Consider the following 7717-nt stretch of genomic DNA (forward strand, 5'->3'; position numbering starts at 1 on the left):
TGTGAGGGATTTAGCTAGGTACACGTATGTATTTGGTTCATTTTTTCCCCTCTGGGTTAAATTTTGACTTAAAATTTGTGCATGGATTGGGAGAGGAGGCATTTGGGCTCATTTTTGCGTTTTTCTGGAGATAAAAATAGCACCAAATTTACGAGCTTGATAGCATTGCTCTCTGAGCTGTGGCCAAGAAGGTTTTCTCATTGTTGTCATCATTTCCTTCTCTCCCAATTCCCTCCAATTACTCTTTCTCCAGATTCCCAAGACCTGGCTCATGTAGTGTTGGTAAGTAAGAAGAAACAGGGTGGAGAGTAAAATCAAGAGATGCCAACCTTCAGAATCACAACTATGAGGTATTAAAAAATCTCCCTTCCAAATGGAGTGCCCTGCCCACAGAGTTGCTTTTCACCATAACACACGTGACCTTTCATTTTATGTGACCTTTCTTTTTCCAAATGTCACAACCTCCATCATTATCATTGAAAATTTCAGGTATGAAGTACACTTTCCATTTAGATTTTCAGTAGACTATAAACAGGACTGTTTTCTGGACAGAGAATTAAATTTCACACCCAACCAATTCAAAAATGGCCAGATATTACTTACCATGATGATTCCCCCTTCATAATAGGGAAATGGGGGGGGGGACATACCTTTATTGTTTGTATGATGATCACAAATAATTTAGGAAATACAATTCCATATAAAGGTATAACCCTATCACTGAGAGATGACTGTTAACATAATTTTGATAATAATTCTTCTTTTAAAATATGAGGTCCTACTGTAAGTATTCTTTTTGTAACTAACTTTTTAAAAATTAATTTATATTTTTTATTGAAGGATAATTGCTTTACAGAATTTTGTTGCTTTCTGTCAAACCTCAACATGAATCAGCCATAGGTAAGAGGAACTAAAAAGCCTCCTGAAGAAAGTGAAAGAGGAGAGTGAAAAAGTTGGCTTAAAGCTCAACATTCAAAAAACTAAGATCATAGCACCTGGTCCCATTACTTCATAGGAAATAGATGGGGAAACAGTGGAAACAGTGTCAGATTTTATTTTTTTGGGCTCCAAAATCACTGCAGATGGTGATTGCAGCCATGAAATTAAAAGACGCTTACTCCTTGGAAGGAAAGTTATGACCAACCTAGATAGCATATTCCAAAGCAGAGACATTACTTTGCCAACAAAGGTCTGTCTAGTCAAGGCTATGGTTTTTCTTGTGGTCATGTATGGATGTGAAATTTGGACTGTGAAGAAAGCTGAGCACTGAAGAATTGATGCTTTTGAACTGTGGTGTTGGGGAAGACTCTTGAGAGTCCCTAGGACTGCAAGGAGATCCAACCAATCCATTCTGAAGATCAGCCCTGGGATTTCTTTTGAAGGAATGATGCTAAAGCTGAAACTCCAGTACTTTGGCCACCTCATGCGAAGAGTTGACTCATTGGAAAAGACTCTGATGGTGGGAGGGATTGGGGGCAGGATGAGAAGGGGATGACAGAGGATGAGATGGCTGGATGGCATCACCGAGTCGATGGACATGAGTTTGGGTGACCTCCAGGAGTTGGTGATGGACAGGGAGGCCTGGCGTGCTGCAGTTCATGGGGTCACAGAGTCAGACACGACTGAGTGACTGAACTGACTGAACTGAACTGATTCATATATCCCCTCCCTTTTGAAACTCCCTCCCATCTCCCTTCCCATCCCATCCCTCTAGGTTGATACACAGCCCCTGTTTGAGTTTCCTGAGCCATACGGCAATTTCCCATTGGCTATCTATTTTACATATGGTAATGTAAGCTTCCATGTTACTGTTTCCACACATGTCACCCTCTCCTCCCCTCTCCCCACGTCCGTAAGTCTATTCTCTATGTCTGTTTCTCCATTGCTGCCCTGTAAATAAATTCTTCAGTACCATTTTTCTAGATTCCATATATATGCGTTAGAATATGATATTTATCTTTCTCTTTCTGACTTACTTCACTCTGTATAATAGATTCTAGGTTCATCCACCTCATTAGGACTGACTCAACTGTGTTCCTTTTTATGGATGAGTAATATTCCATTGTGTCTATGCACCACAACTTCTTTATCCTTTCATCTGTTGATGAACATCTAGGCTGCTTTAATGTTCTAGCTATAACTAACATTTTAAAAATTAAATGTATATTGGCCTTTTTGTAAGGAACCCTCTTACACAGTTGATAGGAATGTAAATTAGTGCAGCCATTTTGGAAAACAGCAGGAGGTTCCTTTAAAAATTGAAAACAGAGTTACCATATGATCCAGCAATCCCATACTGGAAGGAAACTCTAATTCGAAAAGACACATGCATCCCAATGTTCATAGCAACATTAGTTACCACAGACAAGACATAAAAGCCATCTAAATGTCCCATTGTCAGATGAATGGAAAGAGAAAATGTGGTGCATAGACACAATGGAAAGTAACTCAGCCATAAAAAAAAAAAAAAGAATGAAATAATGCCATCTGCAGCAACATGAATGGACCTATCAGTTCAGTTCAATTCAGTCGCTCAGTCGTGTCCGACTCTTTGTGACCCCATGAATCGCAGCATACCAGGCCTCCCTGTCCATCACCAGCTCCCGGAGTTCACTCAAACACGTCCATCAAGTTAGTGATGCCATCCAGCCATATCATCCTCTGTTGTCCCCTTCTTCTCCTGCCCCCAATCCCTCCCACCATCAGAGTCTTTTCCAATGAGTCAACTCTTCGCATGAGGTGGCCAAAGTACTGGAGTTTCAGCTTTAGCATCATTCCTTCCAAAGAAATCCCAGGGCTGATCTCCTTCAGAATGGACTGGTTGGATCTCCTTGCAGTCCTAGGGACTCTCAAGAGTCTTCTCCAACACCACAGTTCAAAAGCATTAATTCTTCGGCGCTCAGCCTTCTTCACAGTCCAAATTTCACATCCATACATGACCACAGGAAAAACCATAGCCTTGACTAGACGAACCTTTGTTGGCAAAGTAATGTCTCTGCTTTGGAATATGCTATCTAGGTTGGTCATAACTTTTCTTCCAAGGAGTAAGCGTCTTTTAATTTCATGGCTGCAATCACCATCTGCAGTGATTTTGGAGCCCCCCAAAAATAAAGTCTGACACTGTTTCCCCATCTATTTCCCATGAAGTGATGGGACCAGATGCCATGATCTTCGTTTTCTGAATGTTGAGCTTTAAGCCAACTTTTTCACTCTCCACTTTCACTTTTTAGTTCCTCTTCGCTTTCTGCCGTAAGGGTGGTGTCATCTGCATACATATAGATTACCATATTAAGTGAAAGCAAGTCAGACAGAAAAAGACAAATACCATATGATATCACTTACATGTATGTGTGAGTGTGTTAGTAGCTAAGTCATGTCCAACTCTTTGGGACCCCAAGGACTGTCCCTCCAGGCTCCTCTGTCCATGGATTTGTCCAGGCAAGAATACTGGAGTGGATAGCCATTCTCTTCTCCAGGGGATCTTCCTGACCTAGAGATTGAACCCTGGTCTCCTGCATTGCAGGAAGATTTTTTAACATCTGAGCAACCAGGGAAACCCTTATCACTTACATGTGGAATCTAAAAAAATGAATCAAATTAACTTGTTTACAAAACAGATGTAGACTCACAGACATAGAAAACACACTTATGGTTACCAAAAGGTATAGTGGGGATGGAGGTGGAAGATAAATTAAGTTTGGGATTAACATATACACAGTACTATATATAAAAAAAAAAAAGGTAAACAAGGACCTAGAGCATAGTACAGGGAATTACATTCAATTTCCTATAATAACCTACAATGGAAAAGATTCTGAAGCTGTACACCTGAAACTAACACAATATTGTAAATCAAATATAGTTCAATTTTTTAAAAAAAGAAAGAAGTATGCACTAGCCTCTTCATACACAGCAATGGAAAAATATTAATTAATTAATGACAGAAGGGTTTTTGGGTTATTAGAGGAATTTAGAATGAATATCTTCTAAGCATAAAATCAACAGAATTTTTTTTCTCATGGGGATTTGTTTATGGAAAGTTGATAAAGATTAAAATATCTGTAATTCACAATTACCTTTTGATTATAATTTCCTAGTACTCATTAGACTTGAAATAACTTACATCTGGTAGTTAGTATTGACAACTACCTGTTCTATCTGTCTTTGTTTCATGCCAAGATATCCATTTTGTTTTACTCGTTGAGTAATAAGCTCAGTAGAGGTAAGGCTGAGTAAATAGATAATATTGAAAAGCACAATATTTAAAATTCTAAAGTGATACACTGATATCTAACAAAAATTAGTGTATTCATACTTCATAGACTGTTTAAATACATGTAGTTACTGTTTCCAAAATTTAAGTTACAAAATGTAATAGATTTGGATTTCCACACAAAATTTTTTCTAGAGTTAATTCAGAAATCTCAGTTTTTATCAGTTAAAGCCTAATCCCAGTTTCCCTCACCTTCTTGGAAATATTATAAATTTTGTAGATTATATGTACAAAGAGCTATGGAAAGAGCTATGATGGGAGGGAAAGGAAAGAGCAGTCTAGACACTGGATGTTTTCCATGTCACATTATTCTTTAATACTATGCAATGAATTCATCTCCAGAGTATAAGATTTGAGGATTCAAAATGAATCAAGTTTTGAACGCTGCCAGTGTTTTGAAAAAAATATTTCCCAGTGTTTATATTTTTAAACATCAGTTTGTAGTGATTTAAAATAAATACTTTTCTTTCTTATCAGTTTTGGAAGGAAATTTCAAAATGTCCAGTGCATGACAAAAACACTTGATATCCAAGTTCTCCTTATTGCCCTGGTCACCGGTGATCTGGTATAGGTTTCAATTTGCTTTGGTCCTCTCGATCCTGTAAATCTTTGTTTTTTGCTTTCTCTCTTTTGCTATAATATGACTCAGTAATAAAATGAAGAATTGGTGCTTTTGAACTGTGGTGTTGGAGAAGACTTTTGGGAGTCCCTTGGACTGCAAGGAGATCCAACCAGTCCATTCTGAAGGAGATCAGCCCTGGGATTTCTTTGGAAGGAATGATGCTAAAGCTGAAACTCCAGTACTTTGGCCACCTCATGCGAAGAGTTGACTCATTGGAAAAGACTCTGATGGTGGGAGGGATTGGGGGCAGGAGGAGAAGGGGACAACAGAGGATGAGATGGCTGGATGGCATCACCAACTCGACGGACATGAGTTTGAGTGAACTCCGGGAGCTGGTGATGGACAGGGAGGCCTGGCCTGCTGCTATAGGGTCGCAAAGAGTCGGACACAACTGAGCAACTGAACTGAACTGAATAAAATGTTACCTTGAAGATATCCTGTGAAAACATTTCACAGTCTATGTGCCAATTTGTATAATTTACACAAGTTCTGGGTAAAATAGTTAATACCTTCTGTTGTATGGCATCTAACCTGAGTTCCTGGAAAAATCCAAGTCTAAACTGTTTTGCATAGCATTATCATACTTATTGTCCAAGTTAGGATACCTTTAAGAGTGAAAGGATGGTAGAAACTGTTAATCATTAAACCATAATAACAGAAATAAACTAGAAGTGTCCCAGGCAAACCAGGACAAAGGACCATCCCATTTAGAGAAAGGTTATAAAATGTCACATGATAGTATTGTCATAATTGAATATGAACTTTTCTTGAGCTTGCTTATTTTGATGTATGCTCTGATATCATAAAAAGGGAAGTGATATATCCCATAACAAACTCTTTAATCTGACTCTCTTTGAATCTCAAGAGTCCTAGTCTTCATACCCTATTAGAATTTTTTTCTTTCTTGAGGTTAAGGAATGGCAGTCTAAAAAAAAAATGAAAAAAAAAGGAAGATTTATAGAAAGATACTTTCACCTGAAAAGACATTTAAACCTAGTGTTTATTTATCTCTTTTTGTCTCTGCTTGTTTTTGATGATTGTGTATGTTTGTTAGCCTTGAAACTGACTGGATTAGAATGTAGTTCATATACAGTAAATATAAAAAGCAGTAATAGCTAATGAATACTAACTAGTATAACTCAGTATGAGTCAACAGATAATAATTATAGTTAGTCATTCTATATATATTATCTTTAATCCTTATAAAAACCCTGTAACATACCATTAGCCCCATTTTTGAGATGAAGAAAATGAGGTTTACTAGCTTGCTTAAGGCCACAAAGTTGGAATGAAACAGAACCACTTTCTGAATCTAAACCCCATGATCTTCACACTACATGTTGACTCACTCCCTCTTTAAGAAGACCTGAGGATTGCCCTTGTCTAGTCTCCATCAGCATCTCAAAGTTTTTCTGGGATGATTAAAGATCTATAATTATAATATTATGTATCCCTTCCAGCAAAAATAAATGCTATTTATTGTATGGAGTGAGTCTCTTCCTCTATCTGTTATACCTGTTTTGCCAACATGTTTAACCAAACAGAATTACAATAGCCTTCCACAACTGACTGCAGTGTGATATTACTTACTTCCTTAGCAATGATAGTTTTGCAGCTTATAAGGGACTAAAAAAATAATAATTTTTTTTCCTAAAAAAAGATTACTGCTGCTGCTGCTAAGTCGCTTCAGTCATGTCCGACTCTGTGTGACCCCATAGACAGCAGCCCACCAGGCTCCTCCGTCCCTGGGATTCTTCAGGCAAGAACACTGGAGTGGGTTGCCATTTCCTCCTCCAATGCATGAAAGTGAAAAGTGAAAGTGAAGTCGCTCAGTCGTGTCTGACTCTTAGCGACCCCATGGACTGCAGCCCACTAGGCTCCTCCGTCGATGGGATTTTCCAGGCACGAGTACTGGAGTAGGGTGCCATTGCCTTCTCCCCCGCCCCAAAAAATTACAGTCCTATTCATTTAGTCTCCCCCAATAGCCATTAGCTATGGGATGTAGAGAACAAACTTATGGACACCAAGAGAAAAGTGGGGAGTGGGATGAACTAGGAGATTGGGATGGACGTACATGCACTACTGTTTATAAGACAGATAACTAGTGAGAACATGCCATACAGCACAGGGAACTCTACTCAGTGTTCTCTGTTGACCTAAAGGGGAAGGAAATCTTCAAAAGAGGGGATACATGTACATGTATAACCGACTCACTTTGCTATACAGTAGAAACTAACACAACATTGTAAAGCAACCATACTCCAAAAAAATTATAAATAAAAATAAAATGGAAAAAAGCGATAAAGCTAGTAAACACACAAACAAAATTAAACTAGAAGATTTGAACTTACATATGTTCTTTAATTATAAAACACCTAAAGTTGTGTACTGTTTTATAATTATATGCTTTGCATTAAAGATCAATGAAATGAATCTTGCTTTTGTAATAATTACAAATAGTTTTGAACACTTGTAAAGATGGAACCAAATGTATAATGGCTTAGCTTTAACAACAACAACAAAATAGTCATCTGCTATGGTAGCCAGTTAAAGCCACTTCTTCTGTAGGTATGCCTCTTGTGCCCCACAGTTATAGCACCCCTGTTTCCCAGAGCCCTTTTGAGATAAGTAGAAACAGGCCCCGATTACTGTGAAACTGTTCATAGGAACACAGTCTGATGAATGGTCATGACACACTGATGAGTATAACCACCGTGACATTGATTAAACACAGCATCAAAATCCTCACTAAGGAATCTGCCTTCCTGTGCTTGTAACCAGGAAGAATGTATATATGCATGTCCAACTATTTGCAACCCAAT

General features: G+C 38.2%; 1 long non-coding RNA gene across 1 annotated transcript in view; it reads left to right on the forward strand.

Annotated features, from left to right (window-relative positions):
- The window catches only part of LOC133258468 (uncharacterized), a 76234-nt gene extending 68906 nt beyond the window's left edge, over positions 1–7328 (forward strand). The window contains exons 3-4 of the long non-coding RNA XR_009740035.1: positions 254–282; positions 4923–7328. This is a non-coding gene — a long non-coding RNA (uncharacterized LOC133258468). The remainder of the gene's footprint in view (positions 1–253; positions 283–4922) is intronic.
- Positions 7329–7717: the final 389 nt, after the last annotated feature.

The sequence above is a fragment of the Bos javanicus genome, chromosome 12, assembly GCF_032452875.1.
Source record: "Bos javanicus breed banteng chromosome 12, ARS-OSU_banteng_1.0, whole genome shotgun sequence".
Lineage (NCBI taxonomy): Eukaryota > Metazoa > Chordata > Mammalia > Artiodactyla > Bovidae > Bos > Bos javanicus.